Source organism: Alexandromys fortis, unplaced genomic scaffold (genome assembly GCF_014885135.2).
Source record: "Alexandromys fortis isolate MF-2015 unplaced genomic scaffold, M_Fortis_MF-2015_v1.1 scaffold_41, whole genome shotgun sequence".
In the NCBI taxonomy this organism is placed as follows: Eukaryota; Metazoa; Chordata; class Mammalia; order Rodentia; family Cricetidae; genus Alexandromys; species Alexandromys fortis.
The window spans coordinates 12722899-12742205 of NW_026067923.1; the positions used below are offsets into that span (position 1 = coordinate 12722899).

At 37.7% G+C, this 19307-nt stretch overlaps 1 long non-coding RNA gene across 1 annotated transcript; it reads left to right on the top strand.

Annotated features, from left to right (window-relative positions):
* The first annotated feature begins 543 nt into the window (after window positions 1–543).
* LOC126501424 (uncharacterized) lies at window positions 544–19255 on the top strand. Its single transcript, XR_007591674.1, has 3 exons — window positions 544–8853; window positions 8956–17117; window positions 17316–19255. It is a non-coding gene; the product is annotated as an uncharacterized lncRNA (long non-coding RNA).
* The last annotated feature ends 52 nt before the right edge of the window (window positions 19256–19307 follow it).

Below are 19307 nucleotides of genomic sequence, written 5' to 3' on the forward strand. Positions count from 1 at the left end.
CTCATGCTTTGTTTTGTTTTCTTATTTATTTATTTATTTATTTATTTATTAAAGATTTCTGTCTCTTCCTCACCGCCACCTCCACTTTCCCTCCAAATTATCCTGGGGCTTCCGCTTGAGACCATTCTTCAGTTTTTTTTTTTTTTTTTTTTAATGGATGAGACTAAGAACCCATGACAGGACCCTGATTTATCTGACATGGTGACCTCATCAGGACTCCCCACAATTTCCAATAGCACTTCTTTCCTCCTGCCTTTTCATTCTTTAGTTGGTGGAGAAAATGAATCCATTCCTGCATTCCTAGAAAGCATCAATTGGTTACCACACATCACATACATGCCCTGAATAGTACTGTACTGTGTACATGTGCACATGTCTCACATGCCAATTAAAACAATGATTAACATACCCACGAGCCAAAGTGTTGTATTTTGAGCTTTTATTTACTGAGCCCCAACATGATGTTTCACTAAGGAAAATATGACAATCAGATTCTATATTTATTGTAATCTTTTCTCTTCTACATAAAAAGAAATTTACAAATATAACATCATAATGGTAATATATATATTATATATAATATATATATACTATTTGGGTTTGAAAAGTCTAAACAAGAAGACTTAACATTGCATTTTTAAAAAGATACTGCTATACGTCTTAAACAAAGATAGACTTTTGTTCTTATTCTATACAAGTTGGAATTTGTTACAGAAATGGATCAGAGACTAGGTCCCAAGAGGATGTATCAAAATGTTTTAAAACTGGAAACCTATAATAAGTATATTTTTGCAGATCACTTGTAACAAACTATAGCTGGTATAAAATAATGGAGCTAAGGAGGGGAAAGCAAAGTGAAAATTTCAAAATATTCAGGTTCTGTCTGATTATAACAAGAAAAATCAGATGGTTTCACGGAGTCCTTAACTTTCCTGAGTTTTTGTTTTATTCTGGATTTCTGTGACCCCCTTAATTCCTGGCCATCTGCCTGGACTCCTCTGACTTTGGCTTCTGTTTGGGGAGCTTTGTGAGTCATGTTCTTTGCTACACTCATGATTATTTGCCAGTCCAGTGGAGGTTTGCCCCTGCCCAGATTGTGCTCGGCAACAGACTCCAGAAGCCCAGGCATATCTCAACCTCTTTCTCTGCATTCCTCACTTCTAATTGTATCTCAAGTTGCACCTGCCTGAGCTTCTTAATACAAATCTGTCTCCCAGACTAGGCCAGAACAGAGGAGAATCTTGTCCAGGGCTAAGGTCAGCAAAGTACCTTCAGGTACAAACTAGGGAAGGTAGGCTAAAGAAGTGGTTTTCAACCTGTGGGTTGTGACCCCTTTGGGTCAAATGACTCTTTCACAGGAATCACCTAAGAGCACCCGAAAACAAAGATAGTTACACTACATTTCTAAAGAGGAGTGAAACTACAGTTAAAAAGTGGCAACAAAAGTAATTTTATGGTTGTGGGGTTACCACAACATGAGGGACTTTATTAAAAAGTCATATCTTTAGAAACATTGAGAACCATTGTCCTAAAGAGTCCTGCAAAGTTGGGCAGTGTCTGAAAACAGTTGCATGTGGCTTCATTTTGTCTACTTTACAATAAGATGAGATTAGTTCTTGATATTTTCTCACAGCCAAGGGAAGAAATGTGGACTATATCACGTTAGCCGTATTTTGCCATCTGCTATGTGGTTGTGAAATAGGATCTCTATAGGCTGGACTAGCCAGTGTTCTCCAGAGAAACAGAACCAACAGGAGAAATACATATTTAATGTTCTACTGGTGATCTATAAACACTCTAGTAATTATATTAGTATTATGTGAATATAAAAGATGAGAGGTCTCCCAATCTCCCAATGAAAATATGGTGGTAGAATGTGAAGGTGTGAGAGCCAAAGATGTGTGATGTCTAAGCTAATATGGATGTGAAATTCTGAGACCGAGGAGTGTTGAAGGCAGGAAACTGAGCCTCAGCTAAACTAGTCAAAGAAAGAAATCTATATTCTTCCTCCTTTCCTTTCTATCCAGGCCCCAGGAGACTGGCGGGAACCTATCCTCATTGGGCGAAGAAGACAAGTCTGACCCAGTTTTATTTGTTTTTTCTTTAATTACTGATTTCTTCCATAGACACTGCCACTCAGAAGTAACGCTTACCTAGGTATCTGGGCATCCCATTGCCCAGGCAAACTGACACAAAACTAACCATCATAGGAGGCTTTGTTTTCCTTTCCTTTTTTAAAAATCACATCTTAAAAGTTTCGATTTCTCATTAAACGCCAGTCAAGTTATAAGTCCCAGATGATGTAAGTATTTAAAATTATAAGCCTAAACAGACTGGAGTTAGGCAACAATGCCATCCAGCTCATGCCATATCAGTACATGATGTGCTGGTATCCACATAACCCCAACTAATTTCTTCATCACCAATGGAGAATGTGGACATTCGGGGACTCAAAACCACAGTAAAGTGGCCTCCTAACCCCTTTCTTATGCCCTTGTGGTAGTTTGAATGTAATTGGCCCCCATAATCTCATAGGGAGTGGCAATGTTAGAAGGTGTTGCTTTGTTGGAGTGGGTATGGTCTTGATGGAGGAAATGTGCCACTGTGGCATCGGTCTTTGAGGTTTCCTATGCTCAGGATGCTCTCTGGTGTCTCAGTTGACTTCCTGTTGCCTACAAGATGAAGCAGCTCCAGCACCACGTCTTTCTGCATGCCGTCCTGCTCCTGTTAAGATGGCAAAGACTGAACCTCTGAAACTATAAGCAAACCACCACGATTAAATGTTTTCTTTATAAGAGTTTCCATGGTCATGGTGTCTCTTTGCAGCAATAAGAACCCTAACTAAGACAGCCACCAGATGCTGTCTTGTGAAGGGTCTCCATATGGGAGATTTCTCTGCAGATGGCCTCTGTCATCTCAATATTCAATGTCATCTACATAGCAAACAGAAGTCACCACGAGCTCAGAACTCTTGGAATGGTTGGGTTACTACATAGCTAAGTTCCTGCAGCAGTTACTTTGTTATTACTGCTCAACTCTCCCATTGTAACACAAACAATGTGGCTTTCCTGGTATGGGGACAGTGATCTGCTCATAGGGTTGAGTGACTGGAGACACTTGTCATGGGCCCATGGAGAAGGCTCTGCTACTATCCTCCAGCGTGCACAGATGTGGATTTCCTCATGGGTGTTCTCTAAAGCCTCCTACCCACCTTCTGCTGCCAGCCCTACTTACTCCCACAGTCTCTGAAGGAGCAAACATTTCATTATCGGAAAAACTCCCCTGTGACTTCTTTCCCTCCCCTCTGATTTCCACTATAAATGACTTGGCGTAAGTGGTTCCTTTTTCTGCTGCCACCTGACAGCTGCATAGTAGGTCAGCTGGCAGATGTGCTTATGGCTTCTAGGACAGGTGGGTCAGCCTCTCAGCCTGGTGATAAATGACATGGTCACTGTGTCATACAAGAAAGTGCCGTGTATTGATGAACAAACAAGTGTCCTTAGCAGTCTGCATGAATTCCAACTATGGTCTATTTGCATTCCTTTGTTTCATGAAAACCACATAAGTGATAAGTGTAAGGATGCTCATCCCAAGAAGGAGTAAGCAGGAAGAGAGGGGTGTTTGGCAATTCGGGGTTGGTGATAGCTATCTTACAAATATAATCCAAACCTAGCACCGTGAAGATGGCCAGACTCACATACTCTTATTTGTTTCACTGAGCTTGAGGAGGCAATATCTTGGTGTTTTCTAAGTCGGATGACTCAATTATTAATAATAGCTATTTGTTGGATTGTAGGGCATTATCTGAAAATGTTTTCTTGGATCTGACTAATGATTTGAATTTAAATATGCTATCCTCGGTGCCCCCAGAATATCTTCAGTTTTCTATGACAGGTTCAAACAGTGAGCACCCTATTGTTATTTACTCGCTGGGGAACAGGATGGAAGAAGTGCTTAGGCATATCAGACATTTTAAAGTTTAATAGCTACCAAGATGAGAATGGCAGGTAGACTCTTACAAATGCTACATTTTTTTTAATATCTTGTGAAATTCCCCAAGAAGCTCCATAGCAACATTTGCAAGTATTTATGTAAGAAAGTGAGTTTAGGAAACGTTTAAATATTTATGGAATGTTAGAAGTGAGGCATTAATTGGCAAACAACTTAATTAAAATGCTTTCTCAAGTCATTAGCAACAAATACTTCCCTATCTGCTTTGCATGCCGTTTGTCTTGTTGTGTTTGCTAAGCCCGCCTGTCAGTCAAACTTTGCTTCAGGTGATTTTTTAGCTCTGTGGGGAACATCTTCAAAAATTACATCTGAATTTAAAATATTTTGATTATCATTTTTATCTAACAAATTCTCTTTTTCACTTCATCTTCTATATGTCCCAGTAAACCTCCATCCTGGGAGCTTAGGGCCTGAAGATGAAATTCTGCATCAAGCATTTCCGAGCCTCCCCAAGTGCTCTCCAGAGAACAAACTGAATCAATCTAGAATCCACAAACAGTGCAGTTAATTAATGAGAGCACCATGAGGGAGCTTTTTTAAACAATGTTGACGGCTGCTGCCTCAGGACCAATAGTACCAGAAGTTATTGCTGGTTTGAAAGAAGCGACTCTTAGGGTTCCCCCAAGGCACCTTCGCTTGCATTAGCTATTTACTGCAACTTTTCCTCTTATTTGCACCCTAGAGGAAGAGCACTTATTTCCTAAATTACTTTTAAAGTGATGCTTACGCTTGCCAGTAGCCTGAGGTACAGAGAGAAAAGTGGCGCAGAATAAACAAAACAGAAACCAAGTCGGAGAAACTGCTGCAAAGTCTACAGGAAAAGCACTTAGACTCGGGACTGTGTTTCAAATCAGAAATGCTATGATGCCACGTAAAGGCTGAGGTTTGCTCGACACAGGCCTGGTCTGGCCAGGGAGAGCATAAGGGTCCATAGCAAAGGGTGAGGCTTGCAGAGAAGGGTGATGGTATGGGGCATGAGGAGTAGGAAGATAGAAACATTTACCTGAGTAAGAAGCCCCATTAAACTAAGACAACACAAGGACACTTCGTTCTTCTCGGTATTGCACCTCAGTACCTCCCAACATCACATCCCAGCACTTAGCTGTCAAAAAAAAAAAAAAAACATTCATTGCTCTTAAAATAGTGCCTGACACATTGTAGTTGGTTGGTGACGGAAATGAACAGAAACTGGAAAGGAAAACCCTACATCTCTTCCCATAACTTTCTCGACAATGAGAAACACGTAGAGCAATCCTTCCATTCAGAGTTGGCTGCTTCCCTTCCTGCCTAACATGTGGTAAAAGAAATAAGATCTAATAGATTTTTCTCTACCTCATAACAGGTTTCGCCACTGACACAGTAAGCCAGATCACGGCAAATTGAAAAAGCAAAAGAACAGGTTTGTTTTGAGCAAATCAACTCCCAGGTGAGTCCTCCAGCCCCCAGAGATCAAGCCAGGAGATGGGGCAGGAGAAATCCTTTGGCCAATCTAAAGAGGGGCAGGAGCCGGGTGGTGGTGGCACACGCCTTTAATCCCAGCACTCGGGAGGCAGAGGCAGGCGGATCTTTGTGAGTTCGAGGCCAGCCTGGTCTACAAGAGCTAGTTCCAGGACAGGCTCCAAAGCCACAGAGAAACCCTGTCTCGAAAAACCAAAAATAAATAAATAAATAAATAAAAATAAAGAGGGGCATGTAGGCAAGGCATGGTGACAGGTGGTGACATGTTGTCCAATACAAGCTGGGTTTGTACTCAATTATAACTCTTTGGATGGGCATTTGGGCATGTGGCAACTTCAGGGAAGGAACGGAATGCAGAACTCAACCTTTTGGTAGCTTTTCTTTGTTGGAGATTCTTTAAGAGGGTTGGATTTGGAGAAACAGCTTTGGCAGGAATGAGATGTACATTTCAGCCCAAAAAGAGCCATGCATTTCAGTCATTAGATAATTATTTTCAATAAACCTGCTAGATGCAGTGCACTGGGCTAGATTAATAGGAATTAGAGAACAGATCTGGTTCTTGCCCTTAATTTTTACTCTGAGGAGGAAATCAGATCTGAATTACTAACAACTCCAGTATATAACTATAAAATGTGCTAAGTCACTTAAGACCATTACTGGGTTGTACGGCAGACTATCAGTGAGTTCAGAAGTTTAGAATTTTCCTTTACAGAGAAGTACAATTTAAGGACGACGTAGGTACTAGGGCTTCACCAGAATGTTTCTCTTGCATATTTCTTGTGAATGAAGATCTTATTCAACCTCTGACAACGAGCAGGTCAGGCCATCAGGAGCTCAGCGTACACTGCGATTCTAAGCCCTTCAACCAGTGTGACCAACGAGACTATTATAGTGGAAAAAGAAGTCATCAAATTCATGGACTCACAATTCCCTTTCCTACTGAGATCCTATGTCTGAAAGAAGAAAAAAAATGATTCCTTTAATTGAAAACAAATTAGAGTTTCCAATTTGAAAGTAGGTTTATTGGTAGCAATAATACCATGGAAATATATTAACTGGTGATTTGCTGTACCTCAAGAGACATTTTTACATTCTTTTATTTATTTAATTACTTATTAGTAGTTTTATTGGACTAAAAATTTGTGTGTGATTTTCAGGCCAAAATCCCACGTGCGATGTGTGTAGTTTCTAGGTGTGTGGGTGGGTACATGTGTGTGTGTATATGTGGAGGTCAGAAGAAAATCTCAGTAGTCATCTATCTAACTTAAAAATAACAAAAACAACAACAAAAAAGGACCTTTCATTGGGATCTTTGGCTTACACACTGAGTTCCAGAGACCCTTCCTTAGCTACCTCCCCAGTACTGGGCTCACAAAGGCACACTACCATTTCCAGCTATTTACCTGAGTGATTGAGACTAAACTCAGTTCCTTATGCTTGTCCAACAAGCACTTCCTTGAGTCATCTCCCCAGCCCCAACAAGATTCCTGTTGTTTATCTTAATCATGTTAGAAATGATTAAGAATTATTAAAAAGGCATCTCATTGAATGCTTTTTTTGAAGTTTAAGAAACATTTCAATAGAAAATTCTTTTTTGCACCCTATTTATTTTTGCTCTAAAAGTCATTCTTGTTATAAACTTCCTAAGCATTTCTGTTGAAAAGACTATCAGGTGAATAGTTTCACACTTTTATATGCTCAAAAATTCTTGAGGTAGAAAAAGATCCAAGGCAATATACTCAGTATAGTCACAACTGCATTCCAACTCTTGTGAAAAATATGAGTGGACAGAATCATTGAAAATCAAATGTATTTTCCTTTGGAATGAATTCCTTCTGCTAGAGGTTAGCTTTACTTCTGAGCTTTGCTCAGTTTGTATGGGGAAGACTTCATAAAAGAGAGGGAAAGGTGTCCCGAGAATGTGTGAACTGGCAGAGGAAAAACAGTTTTTTTTTTTTTTAATTTCAGAAAGTTCATAAAGACTACCTGTATTTTGTCCCTAATTAAATATCACAGGAAAACATCAGTGGATACTGTGCTGTTGTGTCTTAGAAGCCATTGCTTAATAGAAGACACTTCTTGCCTCTTAACAAGATTGCTAATGCTGATTTCCTCTATGAGGGTTTGGTCAGCATTCTACAAACATATTTCTGTATTTGAGAGATCAATTCTTTCACCAGGTTGTTGTAGCACGTGTCATTAGTCCCAGCTTTTGGGAAGCAGAGGCAAATGGATCTTTTAGTTAATGGCTAGCCTGATCTTCAGATGGAGTTCCATGACAGCTAGTCCGACATAGAGAAACCCTGTCTCAAAAATAAAAACAAAAACAAATCAAGGAAATAAAAAATAGAATTCTTCTACTCTCTCTCTCATTTACCCAATGTATGACCAGTGCCGTGAAATAGAGATGGGACTTGATCGGGGGAGGGAGACTTGATCGGGGGGAGGGGGAGGGAAATGGGAGGCAGTGGCAGGGAGGAGGCAGAAATCTTTAATAAATAAATAAATTAAAAAAAAGGTTAGGACAGATAGATTTACACATACAGATAGGGCTACAGTCACAGACATAAGCATCCACATGTAAAGATAGATGATAGACAATAAAAATATGAAATCACGGCTTTCATTAAAAAAATAAATCTTTAAAGATACACAGAAAAAAGACTGAAAGATAATGAGTGTCATACATTTAACTTGTATCTCTTAGTGGCTATATTATATGTATAGTAGAGATGGGTTGGTTTTGGAAACAGGCATTGCTCTTCCTGTGCATAATTTTTTCCAACTCCTTTGTCCTGTAAGCTATTTCCAACTGATAAAATTAAATCTCCACACTGATAAAAGATACCATAATTGATTAAAAACTACATTTTTCAGGTTAATGAGGCCATGAAGGTTGGTTTGTTCGTCAGTTGTTACCATAACAAATACGCAATACATCAACTTATAAAGAAGAAAAACTTTTTTTAATCATCAGGAGAACCTTTTGCTTTTAGACTTTTGAAGATCATATGGTAGAGATACATTCACATTATGGGTAGAATACAAAGTGAGAAGAGCCCAGGGTCCCTATCCCATTTTAAGTGATTGTGAGAAGTTTTACTGCCTCTACCGTGCTCCGCTGTTTTCTAGTAGCCAACTATGGGAAACAGTCTTGGTATAGGGGCCTTGCTAGGACCCACAGATACAGACTATGGCTGGCAAAAGAAAAATAAGAAAACAAGATCAGCTTTGTCTTTAGGTATGATTCATGGTGGACAGAAAAAAAAAAAAAAAACCATGCCTGTCTACTGGCAAACAAACACACTCTAGAGATTACAGTGAGCTCATGGGGCCCTGGAGGCTGGTTCGCATAAAAACTATGGATTACAGTGAGCTTATGGGGTGGTGGAGGCTGGCTCACATATAAACCACAGGATACAGTGTGCTTATGAAGTGGAGGAGGCTTGTTCACACACAAACTACAGATTACAGTGTGCTCATGAGGCGGTGGAGGCTGGTTCACATAACAATTCCATTTTACTCTACCTCTTATACCTCCATTCAGAAATCCCCCAGGTCTAGGTACTGGGAAATGCTTCTCTTCACCTTACTGTGCACACACACTCCTGCTCTCATGTACAAATCTAGGGGTTTCCAATCTTCGGCTAAGTTACTTAACCCGTTGTTATTTTCAAATCATACTTGAGTCAAAGGTAACAAATGTACAATATCTGTAATGCCACAGACATCAATAGATAATTTATTAAAATAAGGATAATTTGGAGAAAAAAGTAAAAACCAAGGAATAAAATTAATTTTCATGAGGTAAATATTTAGAAAGAACATTCAGTAATCACTGCCTGAAAAAAGAAAAAAAGAATACCAAAGAGGATGGGTTGGCATGAGATGCAGACTCTAAGAAACAAAAAAGGATACAAGTATTAAAATGGATGACAGAAAAGAGCAAATTATTTTTGAAGAATCTTTTCATTTATGCTAATCATTTATTCTTCCAAGGGGAACATGGGTATAATGCTGAAGAACTATAAAAAGGAGCCAGAAGACTGCTCAACTATGATCCAAATTAACACTCTCTGAGAAGAGTGTTAATTGTCACCTCTGCTACAAACCACAAATTGAGGTATTCAATAGCAGCGGATACTTAAGGACCCAAACAAGCAACATCTATTTGAATATAACTGTCAGTGTCAATGTCAAAAAAACAGTAATATCAGGTATTGTATTAAAAGAATAAATGTGGACATTTTTCACGTAATAATCATTGCCTCTATGAAGAGGAGATATTTTGGCAGCATTGAAATTGAAAGATTTACTTATGAAGAATGATATCAATGTAGCTAAGATCTGAAAACTCAATCCAGTTATTCTTTAATGTTCAGGTGTTGATTAGGGTTTTTAGTGGGGTAGCTGGTAATTGAACCCCAGGCTTCACAGACAGTAGGCATGTGATTTTTCATAAAGCCACATTCCAAGCACTTAGTCTTGCTAAAAAATTCTTCACTGAAGCCTAGGATTCTGTGATGTGAGATTCCCCTCTGTATGCTTTGAATATGTTTTATTGTCATTGGTTAATAAAGAAGCTGCTTTTGGCCAATGGCTTTACAGAACATAGCCAGGCTAGCAAAGATATATAGAGAGAGTAGTCAGAGAAGAAGCCACATAGCCACGAGAGGAGAAAGACATGAGCTGCCCATTGGATATCTTACAAATAAACCACAAGCCTTATGGTAAAATATAAAATAACAAAACTAGGTTAATTTAAGATATAAGAGCTAGCTAGCAATATGCTTAAGTGATTGGCTAAGCAGTGTGTTTTAATTAATACAGTTTCTGTGTGGTTATTTTGGGTATGGGCAGTTGGAAATGAAAAAGTAGCCTCTGAGAGAATTCTGGGTTCTTTCTATAATTTAAGTTGGACCATATCAATTTCAAACTCGCAAGATTCCTTTAACTTCAAAATGGAGGAGAATGGTGTTGTGAGTTTTCAAGCAGCTCATGCCAAGGCATCTTCTTTATTTGTGAAGTACTTGTTGCCTTTTCTATTTTGCATTGTTGAAACTCGGGTAGAATTTAGCCAACTTCCATGGTGCAAGGGCATCTGTGCATTTATCCCAATGTGTTTAACATGCTGCTGTCAAGTGAGAGATATACATGCAGTCCAGAATAAAAGATTTGATTTCCCAGAGCCCTGGAGATACCTCTTAGAACAGGAGTGTCTGTTTGGATTAGATGGTTTCCAGTTAAACAGATGGGGTACCAGTCTCCTGGGATTGAAACTGGCAGAACCTTCTAGGGCATTCAATAAAAGAATCAACATTGTTTAAAGAGGAATCAAAAAGGCTAGGGTCAAAAAAAGACATGGTTTTGCATGGCAGTAATAAAGTAGACTTACCTACAATATAAATGTGCCAATGAATATGATTTCTTCCATAAAGTAAAATTATGTAAATTAATAAAAATATAAGCACACATATTTTCAGATTTTAAGATTTTTATACAATAGTCATACAAATTTATCATAAAAATTTTCATGGAAAAATTAGTACCCTATGGCTTAAAATTAAGATGATCCATGTCAAATGTTTATCTCTTTTCCTGCCATTTTACCAAGTTCTCATAACACTTGATGACTATTCTTAAGGTTTTATAGTCTGAAAACATGACTAATATTCATCATGAAGGCAAGACATTCCAGGAATGAGTTTCAACCTAGAGGGTAGAAACTATGATTTCAAATCCCCTGTTTTCTTATTTGAGAAACACAGATGTGGTAGAAGGGAACCAATCAACTAAAAAATAACAATAGTCTTTCAACAGTATATTACCTTCCCCTTTGAAGAAGAGTTCCCTTTAGGAACCTGGAGCAAGTGCAGATGAGGAGACTGAATTCAGTTCTACATGTGTTCTCTCAGTTATCTCAGGGGATATCCATATAGACTCCAGAATTCCTTGCACGTAGAGACCAAGGAGAAAAATTTACTCGAAAGATGCAGAATTTAAGATAATGGCATGGGCCAGGCAGTGGTGGTGCACGCCTTTAATCCCAGCACTCAGGAGGCAGAGGCAGGCGGTTCTCTGTGAGTTCGAGGCCAGCCTGGTCTAGAAGAGCTAGTTCCAGGACAGGAAACAAAAAGCTACAGAGAAACCCTGTCTCGAAAAAAAAAAAAAAAGATAATGGCACGGTCAGCTACTGCCATGAATGCAGAAGAACCTGGGTGTGTCAAAGGTATACCTAAGAAAAATGAGTGCCATCAAAGTTACAAAAGGGAATAAATGATAAAATTTATATTTAAACAATAGAATTCTTTTCCAAAGAGATTAAATATTTTTAAAGCAAAAATGTTTAATATTAGTATTCAGTTTGGTAACTTGGAAACAACTATTAACTTTTTCTAAAGCAGATCCCATGGTGAGGGAAGGAGCGTGAATTCTGTGGGAAGCATAGAAAGGTAAACATGGGGACACTAGTGGTTGAGTGTTTGCAGGGTATTGTGCAGTATTAGCTTCATTGTCAGCATCCCACAAAACTGTACAGAGTGGTGTATGCCTGTAATCACAGGCCTTGGGAAAATAAGAAATCGAAGGACCTCCTCTGCTACATAGCAAATTTTAGGTCAGTCCTTAGTTTATGGAAACCTATTTCCCCAAATAAACAACAACAAAAAATAGAACATGTAGATTTAGACATTTAGGTAACCTGATTGAAAAATTCAAAATCATCCACAGTGAGGACCAGAAGAAAAATTTCAAGTTTAACTATTTACTTTGCTTGTATGTAACCCTTTGTTGTTTGCACAGCAATAACTTTAGTGTTACTATTGGACTATTAGAAAGAAAGTCAAAACAGGAGTTCTGGGATAGCAAGGTTAAGGTAGAGGCACTTGAGTGTAGGCCTAAAACTCTGAGTTTCCATGTGAGAACTCATTCCTAAGAGCTGTTCTGTGGAGAACATGTGCACACACACATGTGCATGTGAGTGAGAACACAGGAAAACGGAGTTAGACATTCAGAAATAGATAAATCTAGAAAGGAAACATACAGATATTTTATAAATTTCTTTATTAGCAATGGAAATTGATGACAAAAATAAACAGAAAGGATTTATTTGAATCAAAACTTTATAAAGTTTTAACATCTTAAGAAAAACTTCAATAGTGATTGAATTTTGGAATGAAAGCATTTAATATTTAGGTAGAAGCTATTTAGCCAAGAAATTAAACTTTGAAAGGGTGAAAAATCTCAAAGTGTATGTACATGACAACTTTGAATTTTAAGATACAAAACAAAACTATTAAAAAGACAGTGAGATAATGAGAAAACAAAATATTAAAGTTACATGGAACATCAATGTTAAAGTTCCTTAAAATGCTAGCAATAGATCTACCTTATGAATCATCCCTACTATACCTGGGCTTATACTTAATGCCAATCTGAGAAACTTAATCTTTTATGTTCATTGCTGCTCTAGTCAAAATGGCCAGGGAATAAAAAAAGTCTATGTGTTCACCAAATGATAAATGAATAATGAAAATGTGGTATACAAAAATAATGGGATATTATGTATTTTTAAAGAAAAAAATAAAATTATGGGAGTAACCAGCCACTTTCTGATTTGATTCGATGTAAGCCCATTTAATGAACCCCCTATCCAGCACCATTCTTGAGCCAATAACCTGTGGTTAGACAGGCAATTATAGGCCCTAGAGGAGAACCTTCAAATATCCTTCTAAATGGACACAGTATTAAACTAACCAATAATGACTTATTGTCATGCTAAGCTTTTGGATTTGTTTTGTTATTTGAGACAGGGTCTCTCTACACAGCTCTGGCTGTCCTGGAACTCACAATGTAGTGGCTATCCTGAAATCACAAAAATCTGCTTGCCTCTGCCTCACAAGTGCTGGAGTCAAAGGTGAGTGCCACTACATCTGGCATGATGACTTATTGTTTGTTATACTTCTGGATTAGTGCCTCTCTCCACCCTCATCAGAGGAGCCTCTATGTGTTGTAGAAGCAATTAACACAGAGACCCATAACTGGTCAGGGTACAGAGAAGAAGAGACTGTAAAATCATTAGTCCTAAATGGGAATCTATATCAGCCCCTCACCTCCCAAGTCTTGGGGAATCATTGCATAAAAGAAGACTAAATGGGTATAACAGGGATTAAGTATTAGTAGCAAAGCAGTATGTGCTTGACACGATGGCGCACAGATGATGTGATTAGATGGCTTGACTCTGCACAAAGTGTTTCTGAAAGCAATCCTATAGTACGATATAGTAAGAAGTGAATCACCACATCAGAAAAATGAGAGGGCCATGGAGGGGAAATTCATGGAAAATACATATGGGTAATTGAAACAATACAATGAAGTCCTTCTTAAATATGTATATGAAGAAACAGTCCTTAAAAATTTTTACTTTTACTATTCATCTAAGGACCATAACATAATTTTCTCGATCAGATCAAGCAGGCAAATAAAAGCAGTATACAAAGTCATGCAAATTGACATAGACCTGTAGCACCCACACTTAGTTTGGGAAGCTTGTTGTACGCAGATTGGTTGGTTGTGCTCCGGCTCCTCAGACTCCCGAAATAATCACACAGAAACTATATTCTTTTCAATAGTGTTTGGCCAATAGCTTAAGTGTATTACTGGCTAACTCTTATATCCTAAACTAACCCATCTCCATTCATCTGTTACCCATTATCATCACGTGACTGTAGCTTACTGGGTAAAGTTCCTGGAGTCTGTCTCCCATGGAGCTACATGGCCTGTCACTGACTCCACCTTCTTTCTCTCAGCATACAGTTTAATTTTCCCTGCCTAGCTAAGTTCTGCCCTGCTATAGGTCCAAAGCAGTTTCTTTATTAACTAATGGTATTCACATCATAAAAAGGGGAATTCCACATCAGATCCTGGGTCAGGAGGACTGAGTGCTCAAGATAAGCAAAGGCTACAAAGGAGGGCATTGTTAGAGGAAAACAAAACTCCTACAATTCTTGTGAGAATACTGGAAACAGTGAAACCATTTGCCTTAGTGGTATGAATATAAACCCAAACAGTTTACTAGCGATAAATTGGTAATAACACCGAGTTTTAAATATTTAGGTTTTTATGTGTTTAAGAAATTCTAATTTTAATGCTTTCTTCAGTAAATAACAATTTAAAGTTATTTGTACAAGGATGTTCCCTGTGGTGATGTCAACAGAAGTGTAAATTGAAATGAATGCTTGAATTTAAAAATGAAAGAGGAGGTTAACAAATATCAAGGAGAATAAGCCAAATCTTCATGTTCTGACCCAAGAAATTGTTATTTACTGATTAGTGAGTAATGGGAGCAGAGCTGAGCCTGGTAGAGCATGCCTGTAATACCACCTACTCAGAGAATGACAAATATCACCCCTGCTTGTGTTTCAAGGAAATGCAGTGTGACTTAATAAGATCCTGCTCAAAACACATTTATAAAGAAGTACTGGACATGTGCTTCAATTTTCCTGGCATGCATGGAACCTTATATCTACTCCTCAGTACAACAAAATAAGTGGGAAGAAAAGGAAGAAAAGTAAGTTGTAATAAGAATAGTAAACAAATTATAGTCCATTATAAGCATACTAAAATTTGTGTGCAACGGATAATAGACAATAGGTGCTTTTCTTTAATTTAAATTTTTACCTCTATTTAAATTGATACTTAAGTACTTCTCTTAGGCAATATAGAGATTCTGTGATTTACCTAAAATTGTTATTTTTTGACTGTCTGTATCTTAGATGATCATTTTTCCAGGAAGGGAAGGGAATCAACTTCAGCTTCCTCTTATCTGGGAACTTAACCACAGTGAGATGCTTAGAATTCTCTCACCAAAGCCTATGCCAAAGAAAACCCAAAATGTGACTACTTCAAGTAAACAGTAAAGACAGATTCAAAACCATGTCTAGAAACAGGAATCCTGGAGTTTTAAAAGACAGGTTTTCCAATAGAACTGTTATCAGACAATTGGAAACAACTTCAAACACAAGTGTTTGTTGTACCCTGGAAAACTACAACACATAACCTAAAGAAGGGCTCAAATATTCTATTCAGTAAATGTTTTATGAATTCTGTGTTGGAGGTAACTGCTTTCCAATACTGTATTTAACAGTGAACCAAAACCTCAAGTGTCTTCTCTTCATGGAACCGCAAGGCTAGTATGGAGAAAAAAATAAACAACACACACACACACACACACACACACGCACGCACACACACACCACATGAAATGCATTATGTACTGTGAAATATGGTGTGAAATATTATTAGGGAGTTCTAGGTTGAATAAGAATATCAGTTTTATGCAGAAATGGTTAAGAAAGGCTTGGTCAAGTGGAACTTGAAAAGACCCAAAGAAGTCAGAAACAAGCCATGGAGGTACAAGGAAAAGATGACCCTAGGGAGCTGGTCAGGTCACATATTGACTGTGTTTTTAGAAGGGGCATGAAACCACCAAAGAATGTGTGTTGGCAAGGAGCAACTGGGCATGAGACATGGTGAAGGGCCAGGCTACGCAGGGTGTCCAGTGTCCTTCTGGGATTTTAGTTTTTTCTATGCAATAGAGGGAGTCCTTGGAGCATTGTAAGCAAAAGTAGCCTTGACTGGGGTAAATCAGGAACTAATTATGCAGAGGACACCAGTTGTCTGCACAGTGGCTTGCATCATTTAATTGCCTTTTAAATTAAGTTATTAGCTTTTGTACATATGAGGAGTGGATCTAACCCTTTCATAAAATTTTAATCTTTACAACAATAATATTATCAGAAAATAGTAGCACAATGGCAGCCAAATATAGAAAAAGGAGAAATACTGTGTAGAAATGAGGCAATCTATGATCAGCATCACAGGAAGACAGGACAGAAAGTTTTCTTGAGTATACCGAAAGGGCCTGCTAGGAGATGTGTTTGTGTGCATATTTATGTAAGATTTTAGGAATTTTCATCCTGATACCCTTAATCTCCCCTTGAGAATATAAAAAGGTTAATTTGCTTAGAGAAAGATTCTAGAGTTGAAATTGAGGGCTTGAAGCGGTTGGCAAACATTTGAAATAGCTGTAGTGGGAAATGGAGCTGAGAAGGCAGCTGAAATTGAGAACCATAAAAATATAGTGTCACCATTGCTCACATTTATGCGACTTTCTCCAAAAGTCCCCTAGCAGCTCAGAAACCAGAGTAGAAAGGGCAGATGTTTAGTGTAAACCAAGTTTCTGAACTCAGTGCAACATCAACAGGCTTGGGACAAGATATACTGTGAAAGATAAAATTCATCTTTCATTATGTAGGCAATTACAAAAGTAGACAAAACATAGGAAACAGATTATTTAGATCTTTGCCACTATATAATTTAAAACAGTGTCATCTGAGGGATAGAAACAAATGAGTCAAGACCTACAGTTGTACAAACTAATATCACACGTATATCTATACATCAGTGGAAGCATAAACATAATCAGATCCCAGATTCTTGGCTGAATACAATGGCTGAGTTGGGAGTTCTGAAAGGTCAAAGTAGGCAGGCCTGATGGTGGGGGAATATAACCCTACAAAGATGGCTCAGGAGGTCTGAAGAGGATTTCATTTGAGCATTTGATAAAGGATTCATCTGCAAATACATATGTAACGGCGTAAGCGAATGCAGACAGATTGTCAAAATATAGACAGCTTTAATGGAGGAATAGACTTACAGAACCACTGTTCCCGCGGAGACCAGGAAAGCAGAAGAGCGCTGGGAGCACGCTCACCAATTTTATAGGAGAACTTTAGCCTGAGGCGAACACGCCCCCTAAGGGGTGGGACTTATCCCTACATACATAGAAGGAGGAAAGTACCAGAAGTTATGGCAAGAAGAAAGAAAGTAAGAACAGAAATCCCTCCAACTGACATAGAGGAAGGACAATCTCATGTTTTATTAAGCTATAGTAGGAAGACCTTCAAGACAAGTATAACTAAATATGTAGGGCATGAAAACTTGTCTCTAAATATAAACATAGGATGCACATTATTGAAGTTCACTTAAAATGGACCTAAAAACTGATTCCAAATAGTATTATCCTGTTCAAGAATAAAACTTGATAATATGTGTCTTAATTATGGTTTCTATTGCTGTGAAGAGACACCATGACCACAGCAACTCTTATAAAGAAAAACATATAATTGGGTGGCTTACATTTAAAAGGTTCAGTCAATTGTCATCACGGCGAGACATGGCAGTATGCCAGGAGACATGGTGCTAGAGCTGAGAGTGCTATATCTTGCATGCAACAGGAAGTGCACTGTGCATCACACCTAGGAAAGCTTGAGCAAAATGACATCAAAGCCCACTTCCGCACTTCCTCCAACAAGACCACAGCTATTTTATCTAGGCCACACCTCCTAATAGAGCCACCCCCTTTGGGGGACATTTTCTCTCTAGCCACCACACTATGTTCAGAAATAAAAATGTAAAAATGATAAAATTCACAATTGTTAGTTTTGAAAAATGAAACATTATTTAGCAAAGTAACAGGAAAATCACACTTCAAGCCAAGAAGCATGTCAAGCCCTGTCAGGAAACACAAACGACTGGTGGAGGGAATTATCTTTTGCACTATCAAATAGCCTTAAATCAGAAACAAATTTTATATGCTTTAAAATTAGAAGAAATTATGATATTATTAAAGTAATAGAATATTAAAATTTAACATGAAATTTAAATTCACTGAAACGAACAGCCAATGAGGCCAAAGGAATTATTATGGAGTTAGTCATAAGATATGGCAATATCAATATTTCAAAACAACAGTCAGAATCAAGTAGTATTGAATTAAGTGAACAACAGCAAAAATGAAGATTAAAAAACTATGGAAAATTCCAAGTAGTTGTGAGAACTTCAGTCATTAATAGAATCTCATAAAGCAAAGAGGGAAAAAGAGAGAGAGAGAAATTTCAAATTTTCTAAATTTGTTAAATATTATTAACGTTATAAATCTAAAAATTCAACAAAGTTCAGGCAAAATGAATAAGAACAAAACTATACCAAAATATATATTAAAAATTACTAAATAAAAACAACAATGAAGAAAATCTTGTAGGTACTCTTTTTTTGGGGGAAATAAGACATATTATTTACAGTATAACAAAAGAAAAACAACAGAATTTAAACTATAAAAAATCTATAACTAAAAACAATGGGTTGATATATTTGGGAAAAAAACCTAGAGAATCATTTATTATGAGAGAAGGATCACCATACCTGACTACAAGTTATATTACTTCACTACTAAATTAACATGGTGCTGGCACCAGATCAGGCAAAAAGATCAGTGGAGTAGAAATTTAAAAACCCACACTAAGCTATACCTAACCTTAAACAAAGATGCCAAAATCATGCATCAGAGAAGACAGTCTCTTCACAAAAGGTGCTGGGAGAGTCAGAACTGGATATTTACATATAAAAGAATGAAACCAGATCATTATCTCTTACTCTATACATAAATCAATTAAAATGGATTAACAAGCATAGTGGAAAAAAACATACTATAAGTACTGGTTAGCTCAGGAAATAAAGCCAAGATCTGACAAATGAATTGCATGAAATTACAAGACTTCTACATGCCAAAGGAAACAATCCAGTGGCGAGGCATTCTCACAGTATATTTCTACTAGTTGAATACATTTAACAGGAGATTAATGTCTTGACTGCATAAAGAAATAGCCAGCCTGGTCTAGAAGAGGTAGTTCCAGGACAGGAACCAAAAGCTACAGAGAAACCCTGTCTCGAAAATCAAAAAAAAAAAAAAAAAAAAAAAAAAAAAAAAAAAAAAAAAA